General features: G+C 48.9%; 1 long non-coding RNA gene across 1 annotated transcript in view; it reads left to right on the plus strand.

Annotated features, from left to right (window-relative positions):
- The window catches only part of LOC135032241 (uncharacterized), a 331,444-nt gene that overhangs the window by 21,109 nt on the left and 295,350 nt on the right, over nucleotides 1-14,985 (plus strand). The window lies entirely within an intron of this gene.

A 14,985-nucleotide genomic window follows, 5' to 3' on the forward strand; every position in this document is an offset into this window, starting at 1 on the left:
AGTGTGCCAGATAATCCCCCCCAGTGTGCCAGATAATCCCCCCAGTGTGCCAGATAATCCCCCCAGTGTGCCAGATAATCCCCCCAGTGTGCCAGATAATCCCCCCAGCGTGCCAGAAATGCCCCCACATTGCCAGAAATGCCCCCACATTGCCAGAAATGCCCCCACACAGGGCCAGATAAATGCCCCCACATAGCCAGATATGCCCCCAGTGTGCCAGATATGCCCCCAGTGTGCCAGATATGCCCCCAATGAGCCAGATATGCCCCCCACAGTGCCAGAAATGCCCCCAGTGTGCCAGATATGCCCCCAGTGTGCCAGATATGCCCCCAGTGTGCCAGATATGCCCCCAGTGTGCCAGATATGCCCCCAGTAGAGCCAGATATGCCCCCAGTAGAGCCAGATATGCCCCCAGTAGAGCCAGATATGCCCCCAGTGTGCCAGATATGCCCCCAGTGTGCCAGATATGCCCCCAGTGTGCCAGATATGCCCCCAATGAGCCAGATATGCCCCCCACAGTGCCAGAAATGCCCCCACAGAGCCAGATATGCCCCCAGTGTGCCAGATATGCCCCCAGTGTGCCAGATATGCCCCCAGTGTGCCAGATATGCCCCCAGTGTGCCAGATATGCCCCCAGTGTGCCAGATAATCCCCCCAGTGTGCCAGATAATCCCCCCAGTGTGCCAGATATGCCCCCACGGTGCCAGAAATGCCCCCACATTGCCAGAAATGCCCCCACACAGGGCCAGATAAATGCCCCCACAGAGCCAGATATGCCCCCAGTGTGCCAGATATGCCCCCAGTGAGCCAGATATGCCCCCAATGAGCCAGATATGCCCCCCACAGTGCCAGAAATGCCCCCACAGAGCCAGATATGCCCCCAGTGTGCCAGTTAAATGCCCCCACAGTGCGATCCATAAATGTTTGACCCCCCCCACCAAATACCTGAGGCGCTGAGTCTGAGAGAGGGAGGAGGAGTGCTGGCGTGAGTGCTGGCGGGCGGGAGAGTGAGGATCCGAGTGCGGGTGGGCGGGCGGCCACTTGTGTGCGCTATGCGCGGCGCCGGCGTCTGACGTTAGACACCGGCGCCGCGCAGCGCACGCCGCACACACGGACGGCGGGGACAACGCGCTGCACACACACTGTACAGGGCCGGCTCGCTTCGAATATGGCGGCGCCAGCGCGCGGCGCCCATTAAGGGTGGCGCCCTGCGCGGCCGCTCTATTCGAACATGCCTAGAGCCGGCCCTGTGTGTTCCCTCCACTTCCACTCATTCCAAGAGTGATAAGGATCATAAGAAGAACAAGGGTTCAGGCAGTACTCATTGTTCCAGATTGGCCACGGGGGGCCTGGTATCCGGATCTTCAGGAATTGCTCATAGAAAATCCCTGGCCTCTTCCTCTCAGAGAGGATCTATTACTGCAGGGGCCGTGCGTCTTCCAGGATTTACCGTGGTTGCGTTTGACGGCGTGAAGGTTGAACGCCAAATCCTAGCTCGAAAGGGTATTCCCGGGGAAGTCATCTCCACTCTGCTTAAGGCTAGAAAGGAGGTCACGGCGAAACATTATCACCATATTTGGAGAAAGTATGTGTCTTGGTGTGAAGCCAAGAAGGCTCCTACTGAGGAGTTTCAGCTGGGTCGTTTCCTCCATTTTTTGCAGGCAGGTGGGGATGCAGGCCTGAAATTAGGTTCCATTAAAGTGCAGATTTCGGCTTTGTCTATTTTCTTTCAAAAAGAATTGGCCGCCCTTCCAGAGGTTTAGACTTTCGTGAAGGGAGTACTGCACATCCATCCTCCGTTTATGCCACCCGTGGCACCATGGGATCTTGACGTGGTGTTGCAGTTTCTTATGTCTCACTGGTTTGAACCTTTGCGAAAGGTTGAGTTGAAATTTCTCACTTGGAAAGTGGTCATGCTTTTGGCCTTGGCGTCTGCTAGACGGGTGTCGGAGTTGGCGGCTTTGGCTTACAAGAGCCCCTATTTGATTTTCCATGTGGATAGAGCAGAATTGAGAACTCGTCAACAATTTCTGCCGAAGGTGGTTTCTTCGTTTCACATAAACCAACCTATTGTGGTGCCTGTGGCTACGGATGCCTTGGCTGTTTCCAAATCTCTCGATGCAGTTAGAGCTTTGTAAATCTATGTCGCCAGAACGGCTCAAATTAGGAAATCAGCGGTTCTGTTTATCCTGTGGGCTCCCAACAAGATTGGGGCTCCTGCTTCTAAGCAGACTATTGCCCGCTGGATCTGTAATATGATTCAGCAGGCTCATTCTACGGCAGCTTTGCCGTTGCCAAAATCGGTAAAGGCCCATTCTACCGGCTGCCCGGGGGATCTAGGCATTACAAATCTGCCGAGTAGCTACTTGGTCGGGTTCAAACACCTTTGCGAAGTTTTACAAGTTTGATACCCTGGCTGATGAGGACCTCTTGTTGGGTCAATCGGTGCTGCAGAGTCATCCGCACTCTCCCGCCCGTTCTAGAACTTTGGTATAAACCCCATGGTTCTTGAAGCATCCCCAGCATCCTCTAGGACGTATGATAAAATAGGATTTTAATACCTACTGGTAAATCCTTTTCTCTTAGTCCGTAGGGGATGCTGGGCGCCCATCCCAGTGTGTACTGTATCTGCAGTCATTGGGTATGTTTACACACATGGGGGTAAATTTACTAAGGTGGGAGATTTTTAGAACTGGTGATGTTGCCCATAGCAACCAATCAAATTATATCTATTATCTGCTAGAAGCAGCTAGATAAATGGTAAGTAGAATCTGATTGGTTGCCATGCGCAACATCACCAGTTCTAAAAATCTCCCACCTTAGTAAATTTACCCCACGGTGTGTTGTGGTTAGGTCAGCCTGTTGCTGACGTTATTCCGGCCATGACATGCGTTATGCTGTTACTGGTTGTGTTTACGCACATAGATTGTGTTACGTTTTATGTCAGCGTATTGCTGCATATTCTTCATGTCGTTGGCTGGTGTTCTATTGAATGCCACGTTCTGCGGCATACTGGAGGTGTGAGCTGGTAAAATGCTCACCGTGGTTTAACAATAAATTCTTTCCTCGAAATGTCCGTCTCCCTGGGCACAGTTCCTATAACGAGTCTGGAGGAGGGGCATAGAGGGAGGAGCCAGTTCACACCCCCTTTAAAGTCTTAAAGTGCCCATGTCACCTGCGGATCCCGTCTATACCCCATGGTTCTTGAAGCATCCCCAGCATCCTCTACGGACTAAGAGATTTTTAACATCAATTAAGTTTGCTTAGAATTGTTGAAAATGGGAAGAGAAGCTCGGAGAGCAGAAGCAGGCGCTGCTATTACACCTCCACACAGAAGCGTGTCTATGGAGGCTGATTTATGGAATTCATTGCAGCTCATTAAATTATTTGTCAGATGAATGTAATTGGATTACAATTATTTCTGTTACGTCCTAGAGGATACTGGGGATCCATTTGGTACCATGGGGTATAGATGGGTCCACTAGGAGCCAAGGGCACTTTAACAATTTGATAGTGTGCGCTGGCTCCTCCCTCTATGCCCCTCCTACCAGACTCAGTTTAGAATATGTGCCCGGAGGAGCTGGTCATGTCGCATGGAAGCTCCTGAAGAGTTCTCTGCATTTATTTTATGTTTGTTATTTTTCGGACAGGACTGGATGGCACCAGCCTGCCTACTTTGTGGGACTTAGGGGGAGGAACGGCCCAACCTCTTAAAGGGTTAATGGTCCCGTTCCCCGCTGACAGGACACTAGCTTCTGAGGGAACTATTTGCACGCCCCACCACCGCAAGCGTTAGGGTTGCCACCTCATGCATCATCGATTCCTGGAGATCCACCCCCAAATCCCAACTCCCTAACCTCCCTCCCCCGCCGGCACTAAGCAATGTTCATGTAAAGAAAATGATGTACCATATTTATAAAATATTTTACGTACAATCTGAATGAAACGAGTGTTCAAATATAAATAGGAATATAATAGTCGCCACTTGGATAAATTACAGGCATTTGGTGCCTTAAAACTAGATTGTGTGAAAGAAGGAATGACCATGGAAGTGTAAGTGTTGCACACAACCTAATCAGTATCAAGCTTCAACAGGTTAAACAAACAAATGCACTACTTAGTGATTAAAAAATATACATACATATATCTATATATAACTTGAGCCTCTATTTGTTTCCTGCATGCTCATTATATTATAAATATATGTGTGACATGCGTGTCAGCTCTTGTAGCTCTTCTCACATGAGCCAGGTCGGCGTTACTTCACCACCGCAGCCCGGGGAAACGCTAAGGAAGAGCTGAAGATGGCAGTGTCACGGCAGCTTCATCTCAGTCTGCGGTCCGCAGGCGCAGCCCGGGGAAACGCTGAAGAAGGGCAGCGTCACGGCAGCTTCGGCTCAGTCTGGGCTGAACACAGTCTTGCGAGATTTGATGTCATCATCTCGCGAGGCTGTCACTGTAGTTCACAGAGTTCCTCGGCTGCCAAGGAGCACTGCTGGTGCTCCCAGGGTCCCCTTATTCCTGGAGAATCCGGGTGAAGGGAAAAGCCTCCTGGAGGGTTGCCACCAAATCCTGGAGAATCCAGGAAATCAGGGAGAGGTGGCAAACCTAGCAAGCGTACATTTACGCAGCACGCTGCCACGCCTAACAGAGCCAGAAGACAAGAGTAGTGAGTTCTGAGCCGGTATCCTGGTTAGCGGGTCGCCAGTCATTATGGCGGCATGAGGATGCAGAGACACACGGCTTCTACAGGGATGGCGGAGTCTCCAGACTCAGTACACAGTGCGGACGCACCGCTTCTGAGGGAGCGAATTGAGTCTAAGTACACTACGGGTGTACACAGTACCCAGACTGGCATTACAGACTTAAAAGGTGACTAACTCCATTTAAAGCACTAAAAATTACCTCAGCAAGTATAAAAAAGTGGAAAAACCGCGTGCCATTTACGGGGCGGGGCTTCACTATGAGCGGATCCAGCAGCTCACCAGCACCATTTTCCCTCTGCTTTGGACACAGACGCTGACTGACAGGGATGCGCTGCTACTCCAGAGAGACTTCAGATTACCTCAGCGGTACCAGGGGGTCAAAGCAGGGGGGAGCGCTTACTAGTATACTAAAGGGGTCATTCCGACCCGTTCGCACGCTGCTGTTTTTTTGCAGCGGTGCGAACGGGTCGGTTCTGCTCATGCGCGGTGGCCGCAATGCGCAGGCGCGTCGTTGCCAAGCGACACCCGTCGCTGGGCAACGTCAAGAAGAATGAAGAAAGAGATCGCTGCCGCGATCGCAAGAAGATTGACAGGAGGAAGGCGTTCCAGGGCGTCAACTTACCGTTTTCTGGGAGTGGTGAGTCCAATGCAGGCGTTTGCAGGGCGGGTGTCTGACGTCAGTTCCGGGACCGGACAGGCTAAGGACATCGCAGCAGGTGAGTAAGTTGAAAGCTTCTCAGAAACTGCACAAACTGTTTTTGCATTGCACAGCAGCACAAGCGTTCCCAGCCTCGCTATGCAAAAAAACCCTCCCCCATAGGCGGCGTCTAGTTGATCGCAGAGGCAGCAAAATGTTGCTACGTGCGATCAACTCGGAATGACCCCCTAAATCCCCAATCTGGGTAATTAATCTGCGACCCAGCTAGGCTTGGCATTAGCAGTAAGGGCGCTGTGTGCTGGCTCCAGGCTATCTCTGTGTCTCTCTTGAAGGGCTCTTTGTGGGTTAATTGTGCATTTAACCTTTTCCTGTGTATGTGTGCTGTCACTGTCACAGTCAGACAAAGAGTGTGTTTCATGTAAGGCACAGTGTTCCTTTTCTCCAGGGGGTTCACAACAGTGTACTCAGTGCAGTGTACCCTCTCAGGCTAGTGAGGCAGAACCAGCTTGGCTGGATAACGTTAGGGGAATGATTTCCAATATCTCCTCTAAATTGTCCCGCAATGAGAAAGAGATGCAAAACTTAAGACAATCGATGACTGAGTTTATGGACAGAGACTCAGTACCCAAACCAGCGTCTCAGTCCCCTGCCATTTGTCCGCAAAAAACGTCCTTTGGCTCATATCCTGCGGTCTGACTCTGATGATGATGGGTCAGACATGGAGGAGGGGGAGGTGGACTCAGAGGTGGGAGAGGCTACTCTGTCACAGGGAATAGAGGCTCTCATAGGAGCTATCATAGACGTTCTGCATATCCCTGATAAGATAACAGTGGAGACTGAGGAGTCTTATTTTAATATAAAAAATAAATCCTCAGACACTTTCCTGTGTCAAAGGAACTAAATATCCTCTTTGAAGAACCATGGGTTATTCCTGATAGGAAATTTCAAATCCCTAAAAAGTTGATATCATCTTTTCCTTTTACTCCTGAGGATAGGAAAAAATGGGTAAATCCACCGATATTGGATGCATCAGTATCCAGGCTGTCACGGAAAATTGTACTGCCTGTACCTGGTGCAGCTTCCCTAAAAGACACGGCTGATCGTAGAATTTAAATACACTCAAATCTTTGTATACAGCTGCTGGGGTGGCCCAGAGACCCAATATAGCATGTGGGTGGATTACTAAGGCCAAATGGTCGGTTAACTTAATTGAGGGGTTAGGTACCTTGCCACAGGGGGAGATTATTTTACTCCTGCAACATATACAGGACTCTGCAAATTTTATGGTGGAAGCCATAAGAGAAATAGGATTGCTTAATACACGCACCACTGCTATGGCAGTGTCCGCACACAGAGGCTTATGGCTACGCCAGTGGACTGCTGACGCAGACTCCAGGAAAGGCGTGGAAGGCTTACCCTTCACAGGAGAGGCCTTATTTGGAGATTAACTAGTCAAATGGATCTCCAAAGCTACTGAGGGTAAGTCCACGTATCTTCCTTCTGCAGCTCCCCCACCCAGGAAGGCCTACTCAGGACCTAATCTACAGTCCTTTCGGACTGCCAAGTTTAAGGGCAAAACCAGAGGTTCTTCTACACCACCAGAGGTACTAAAGGTAAACCACGAAAACCAGCAACTGCCGGTTCACAGGAACAGAGCTCAAGCTTTACTTCCTCCAAGCCTTCAGCATGACAGTGGACCACGACGCCTGGATGACTGGCAGTCACATCTGGACAACATCTTGCCAGGATCCCTGGGTCATAGATCTTATTTCCCAGGGCTACAGACTGGAGTTTCAGGAACTCCCACCTCACAGATTCTTCAAATCAGGCTTACCTGTTTCACAGGAAGCAAGTATAACCTTACAGGACGCCATTCAAAAACTGGTACAAAGTAAAAGCAGGTCATTGTTCCAGTTCCACCTCATCTGCAAAACAAGGGGTATTTTTCCAACTTGTTTGTAGTACCGAAACTGGACAGTTCAGTAAGAGCAATTTTGAACCTCAAGTCGTTGAACCCGTACTTACGAGTGTTCAGATTCAAGATGGAGTCTCTGAGAATGGTGATCTCGGGTATGGAGGAGGGGGATTTCCTAGTGTCTCTGGATATCAAGGATGAGTACCTTCAAATTCCGATCTGGCCGCCTCATCAGGCTTATCTACGGTTTGCACTGCTTGACTGCCACTACCAGTTCCAGGCCCTGCCATTTGGTCTCTCCACAGCACCGAGACTGTTCACCAAGGTGATGGCAGAGATGATGTTTCTACTCCGCAAACAGGGAGTGAACATAATTCCGTACCTGGACGATTTTCTGATAAAGGCACCGTCCAGGGAGCGGTTGTTGGACAGCATTGGCGTCTCAACCAGACTACTCCTGGATCACGGGTGGATTCTAAACTTACCAAAATCTCACCTGGAACCGACGCAGAGGCTCTCCTTCCTGGGAATGATACTGGGCACAGAGTCTCAGAGAGTGTTCCTTCCCTTTGAGAAGCCTATGGAAATCCAGTTGATGGTTCAGGCTGTCCTGAAGCCAACCCAGATCTCGGTGCATCTGTGCATTCGCCTTCTGGGGAAAATGGTGGCCTCTCATGAGGCGCTTCAGTACGGAAGGTTTCATGCGAGGCCGTTCCAGCTGGACCTGTTGGACAAACGGTCCGGATCGCATCTTCACATGCACCAGAGAATCTGTCTGTCGCCAAGAGCCAGAATATCCCTTCTGTGGTTTCTACAGACTTCTCACCTCGTCGAGGGTCGGAGGTTCAGGATTCGGAATTGGATTCTGCTAACCACAGACGCAAGCCTCAGAGGTTGGGGGGCAGTCACCAAGGGGGTGCAGTTTCAAGGAAGATGGTCAAGTCGGGAAGTCGTCCTTCCAATAAACATCTTGGAACTCAGGGCAATCTACAACACCCTTCTGCAGGCCTCATCTCTACTTCAGAATCAGGCCATTCAGGTCCAGTCGGACAATGTAATGGCGGCAACGTACATAAACCGACAGGGCAGAATGAAAAGCAGAGCAGCAATGTCAGAGGTGTCAAGAATTCTCCTCTGGGCGGAAAAACACGCTGTGGCATTGGCGGCGGTCTTCATTCCGGGAGTAGACAACTGGGAAGCAGACTTCCTCAGCAGACACGACCTGCACCCGGAGGAGTGGGGCTTCCACCCTGAGGTGTTCCGGTGGTTGACACGTCGGTGAGGATATCCACAGATCGACATTATGGCCTCTCGACTCAACAAGAAACTCAAGCGGTATTGTTCCAGGTTGAGAGACCCACAAGCAGTGACAGTAGACGCTCTGACAACTCCGTGGGTCTTTCAGATGGTGTACGTGTTTCCTCCACTTCCTCTGATCCTAATAATTCTAAAAAGAATAAGAAGGGAAAAGGTTCAACCAATTCTAATTGCTCCAAGGGTCTGGTACGCGGACCTCTTCATTTTGAATAAGCTGTAGTTCTGCAAGGGTTAAACAGCATTGGTCAACAGATTTGACACTTGAAACCCACACAGGGTGGTAACTTACATATCACCCACTTGCAATTTGCCTTGACCAACAAGCATTTAGGCATGGAAATGGGTGCTAAAGCGGGCACAGGCACCAGATTTAATAATTTTAAATAAGAAGCTGTAGTTCTGCAAGGGTTAAATAGTGTTAGTCAAAAGATTTGACAATCGAAACACACACAGAGTGGTCACTTACATATTACCCACTTTCAATTTGCCTTGACCAACAAGCATTTGGCATGAAAATGGTGGTAAAGCGGGCACAGGCGCCAGATTTCTTCATTTTGAATAAGAAGCTGTAGTCCTGCAAGGGTTAAACAGCATTGGTCAACAGATTTGACACTTGAAACCCACACAGGGTGGTCACTTACATTTCACCCACTTGCAATTTGCCTTGACCAGCAAACATTTGGGCATGAAATGGGTGGTAAAGCTGGCACAGGCACCAGATTTCATCATTTTGAAGACATAGCTGCAGTTGAGCAAGGGCTGAGCATGAACGTTGGGTAGGAAATGCCGGTGGTCTAGATGCTGGCGGTCAATCTCAACATGGGCAAGGTAAGTATACCCCAATTCCCCCATAACCCCTGTCTCCGCAGACTAAACCTAACCCCCCTGTCGCCTAACCCTAACCTTTCTGATTGTGCCTAAATCTAACCCTCCTTTTCCGCAGCCTAAACCTAGCCCTCCCTCTCCCTCAGCCAATCCCTCACTGGAGTTGCCTAATCCTAACCCACCGCTTCCCGCAGCCTGACCCTAACCCTCCCTTTTACCGGAGCCTGACCCTAACCCTCTCCCCACAGCCTAACTGTATCTGCCCCCCCTTGGGGGGTAAATTTACTAATCATTTCCTGTTTTGTAAATCAGTACAGTAACCTGCCCCGACCTCTCAGCATGGTGTGGTACTGGAAAGTCATGGGAAAAACTAGCATGGGATTTCCCTGATATTCCAATAACCAGCACCAGGCTGAACCTGCTTACACTATAGCAAGGAGACACACAGCATGTGGTCCTGCCATACCCTAAACCAGACCCAACCTGGTAAGCCCAGGACTAGAATTCCTTGGAGAATGGGAACCCTCTCAAAAATCCTCATCCTCCTGAGGAACCCTGAGGTCTGGGCTGAAAGCCAAAAACTATTCCCCGCACTCTTGGTGGCGATGGGTATGGGATAAATGGTGTACAAATAGATCATAATATTGTTCATTACTGTGGGACTACAGGTCCCAGCAAGCTTGCCCCAGCATGCTGGTACTTCTGGAACAGTAAGTGCCAGCATGCACGGATATTAAGCACATGCTGGCACCTGCAGTCCGCCTGTAAAGACAAAAATTTTAAAATAATGAAAGTAGACTGACACCAGATGTTTTCCTGCTTTAATAAAAATAATAAATAAAAAAAACTTCATACTCACCAATCCCTTGGATTGGATCCTCTTGGGCCAATGTAGTAATCCATTGGTCTTGGTGAAATAAACAAAAATTAAATCCTGAGCCCCACGGACACGCATTGTACAGTGCCTAACCCAATTCCCATTGAAGTCAGTGGCAACAACTCTATCAGCCAATCATCACTTCCCCATTGACTTTAATGGGTATGACCGTAAGTGATCCTGTAATTTTGGTTTAGTCACTATACAATGTCCAATAGGATCCAATCCAAGAAGTTGGTGAGTAAAGGCAGTGTTGGACTGGGGCATAAAGGGCCCACCGGGGAATGCCGTTTTAGGGCCCATGTTTAGGAAGTAGTCAGTCTCCAGAGAGGGTGTGGCCAGCTGCCATAAATATTTTGATAACCATTAGAGAGTAAATCATAGTTGCCTACCTGACCCTCTCCATGAGGAAGAAAATGCTCTGTTCCTGGACTCTCCTGGTAATGTATGATTGCCATCACCTGTGGTGAAACACCTTTATTATCAATTACCTAACTCACCACAGGTGATGGCAATCATACATTACCAGGAAAGTCCAGGAACAGAGCATTTTCTCCCTCATGGAGAGAGTCAGGTAGGCAAGTATGGAGTTAATAGTATAGTAAAGCATACCCTCCAACTTCCACCAGGTACAAATTGCTCTGGTCCTAGACTTCTGATTTAATTTATGATTGCAGTCACCTCTGTTTAAACACATTTCCCATCAATTACATTTTCTAGTTTAATACAGGTGACTGCAATCATAAATTAGGTGGGAAATACAGGAGCAGAGCATTTTGTACCTGGTGGGAAGGGTTATGTTGGAAGGTCTGGTAAAGTATAGTAAATACTGCTTGTGCATGCATGATTATGTACCAGATTAATAAAATGCTCTGTACAAAATACACCATAGTTCTGTGCAGCATAAAGTCCTTGTTGCGCCATATAAATAAAGGATTATAATAATAATAATAATAATATGCATAATGAATAATTCAAGTACACAGTCTGGAAACTGATCACTAGAAGATCCCCTTTACCCCTGTGGGCCAGTCTGACCCTGAGTACAGGCCCGGGCTACCTGCTCAGCTAAGTGATGCAAAGCAGGGAGGCGCCAGGCTGGAGAGGCACTCTTTCTGCTCTGCATCCCTGCTGCTGCGCCTGTCCCCCCCCACTACTGCCGGCTGCTGTGCCTGTCACACTGTATGACAGCCAGCGGCACCGACAGCTTAAAGCAATGACTTCCCTTTTAAAGTGGCATCGTGCAGGGCCTGAAGAGAGGGCAGAGCTACAACAGAATGAATGAGGGGGCAGAGCTACATTGTATGGTGGGTGCAGAGCTACATGGGACCATGCTGTTGTACAGAGGGAGAGGAAACAGATCCAGACAGCTAGACTTACGTAACTGGAGGGAAAGAGAGTGAGAGAGAATGTAAGTGTGTGTGTGTCAATGTGTGCGTGCATTATGTGTATAAGTGGCACTACTACTCGGGGGAATTATGTATAAGGGGCGCTACTACTGTGGGCATTATGTTTACTATTGTGGACATTATGTATAAGGGATGCTACTACTACAGGCATTATGTGTATAATCTGCATACTGGGTGCATTATGTATAAGTGGCACTACTGGGTGCATTATGTATAAGTGGCACTACTACTGTGGGCATTATGTGTACAAGTGGCACTACTACTGGGGGCATTATGTGTATAAGTGGCACTACTACACGGGGCATTATGTGTATAAGCGGCACTACTACTGGGGGCATTATGTGTATAATCAGCATTACTACTGGAGGCATTATGTGTATAAACAGTATACTGTGAGCATTATGTATAAGGGGCGCTACAACTATAGGTATTATGTGTATTCGCAGCACTACTACGTGCAGTGTAATGTAAGATTGGTGAAGGGACGTGGCCACATAATAGTACCACTTCACATGACACTAACAGTAGTGTCCATTATTCACATTACGCCACACAGTAGAACCCCTTATACATGTTACTCCACATAGTCAGAGGCGTAACTCTGGGAGGCAATGGAGTCGGCTGCCTCCGGGCTCCTGCACTGAAGGGGACACCACTCCTCAGGGATGCCATCACCATCAGTTTGGGACTGGAGTCCCAGCAGGCAGCTGCAGCCATGGAAAGATAGAGCCACTGACATACCTGAGCGTCTGCCTCACTCTTCTCTTCCTTCACCCAGCAAGTACTAAACTCTCAGGCTGGTGGCTGCCGCTGTGCAGGGAGGATGGTGGTCTCTGGTGGTGGCTTCTGGGTCCTAAGTCTCCTCTGTGTGTTCTGCTGCCGCCTGTCCCTCCTCAGACCCCGCCCATTACAGACACCCAGACCCCGAAGTACAAGCTGGGTGTTACTGTGTGTGCGTGGGAGGCTGCGGGCACAAGCCGGGTGTTGCTGTGTGGTGTGGATTATAGGGTTGATAGTAACTAGATCGACAGTCATTAGGTCGACCACTATTGGTCGTCAGTGACTAGGTCAACACCTGAAATAGGTTGACATGGTCATTAGGTCAACATGGAAAAAGGTCGACATGGGTTTTCATATATTTTTGCTGTCGTTTTCTTCGTAAAGTGACCGGGAACCCCAATTAGTGCACCGTATCCACTTGCGATGCTTCGGGCAAGGTGCCTCACTCCGCTCCCGCTGCGCTCGGCACAGGTTACTATTCCCAATCCTAGTCCACGTGGATTGTAAAGTATGAAAAAGTTCAAAAAATGAATTAAAAAAAAACAATATGTTGACCTTTTCATGTGTTGACTTTTGCCATATCGACCAAGTGACTATGTCGACCTAAGTGCTGTCGACCTAAATACCAGATACCGTTGCTGTGTTTATGTGTGTATGTGGCACAGGCTGGGTGTTCCTGTGTGTGTGGGGGGGAGGGCTGCGGGCACAGGCGGGTGTTGCTGTGTTTGTGTGTGTATGTGGCACAGGCTGGGTGTTCCTGTGTGTTTGAGGTATAGGCTGCGTGTTACTTTGTGTCTAACTATCTATATCTATCTAAGGGGGGCACCAACATTTATCTTGCCTCCGGGAGCCTGGGATGAACTTACACCACTGCACATAGTAGTACCCCCCTTATATACATTATGCAGCAGTGGAGCACCTTTTACACATTAATTTACACAGTAGTACCAACGATACATGTTATGTCACAAAGTAGAGCTCTTTATACACATTATGTCTCACAGTAGTGCCCCTTATAGACATTTTGCCATACAGCAGAGCATCTTATACACATTATGCCACAGAGTAGAGCCCCTTATACACATTATGTCACACAGCAGAGCCCCTTATACGCATTACACCACACAGTAGAGCCCATTATACACATTATGCTGCAGTAGAACCCCTTATACACAGTAGAGCCTCTTATACACATTATGTCACAGTAGAGCCCCTCCTACTCATTCCTCCATATCATCATCATCATCATTCCTCCTCCTGGTTATTTCTCCTCAATATAATCATTCCTCCTCATCATCATCATCATCATTCCTTCTCTTCATTTCTCCTCAATATCATTCCTACTTCTTATTCCTCCTCCTGATTCCCCCCCATATCATCATCATCATTCCGTCTCCTCCTCATCATTCCTCCATCCCCCAGGAGCTGCTGTGCTAATTAACTTTGTTGCTGCACCCAGCCATGGTCTGACATATCATCCTTCATACTGCAGAACGGGGGAGGCGGAGCTCACTCAGCTCTGCCTGGATAGTGCAGTGCGCAGAAAAAGAGTCGGGCACTTGTTGCTGAAATGCATATTAGTAATATACTGTACATCTCAGCAGGCACTTGGGAGATTGCAACAGCCACTTTGGCCCAGAGGGCATCTACGCTCTATGCGGCAGCACCATACTAGTTATGGTTCTGGACTGCATTAATTAATGGGCACCCGACATAATTTAATTGTTGGTCTGATTGGGAGCAAATAGTTTTTGTTTCCAAACTCCTGAGGTGGTGAACAGAAATGTGCGAAAAAAGTACGTAGTTTGGCTTTTGGTGCTCTATGCAAGACTTGACAGGATTAGTTGATATTAGAAATGAGCAGGTTCGGTTCTCAGAGAAACGAACCCTACCGGACTTTGCCTTCTGAGTTCGGTTCCGAGCCAGGCTCGGGTTTTCCTGCCTGACTCGGAAAACCGAACACGGCAAAACATCATCATCTCGCTGTCGGATTCTCGCGGGATTTGGATTCCATATAAGGAGCCGCGCGTCGCGGCCATTTTCACTCCAGTCTCGGAGAGTGTATTGAGAGGACGTGTCCACAGTGTTCAGTGTCTGTGTGGGGGCGGGAAAGTGGGGTGGCGAGTCTTGTGCTGTGTTGTGCTGTCCAGTGTAGTCAGTGTATTGTGCTGCATCAGTCCAGCCAGTCTCAGTGTTGGTGTCCTCTGCTGCCAAATATCCAGTGTAGCTGTATAAAGTAGTGCTGTGTTGTGCTGTCCAGTCCAGTGTAGTCAGTGTATTGTGCTGCATCAGTCCAGTCAGTCACAGTGTTGGTGTCCGCTGCTGCCATATATCCAGTGTAGCTGTATAAAGTGGTGCTGTGTTGTGCTGTCCAGTCCAGAGTAGTCAGTGTATTGTGCTGCATCAGTCCAGCCAGTCACAGTGTTGGTGTCCTCTGCTGCCATATATCCAGTGTAGCTGTATAAAGTGGTGCTGTGTTGTGCTGCATCAGACATGGT

This window comes from Pseudophryne corroboree, chromosome 2, assembly GCF_028390025.1.
Source record: "Pseudophryne corroboree isolate aPseCor3 chromosome 2, aPseCor3.hap2, whole genome shotgun sequence".
In the NCBI taxonomy this organism is placed as follows: Eukaryota; Metazoa; Chordata; class Amphibia; order Anura; family Myobatrachidae; genus Pseudophryne; species Pseudophryne corroboree.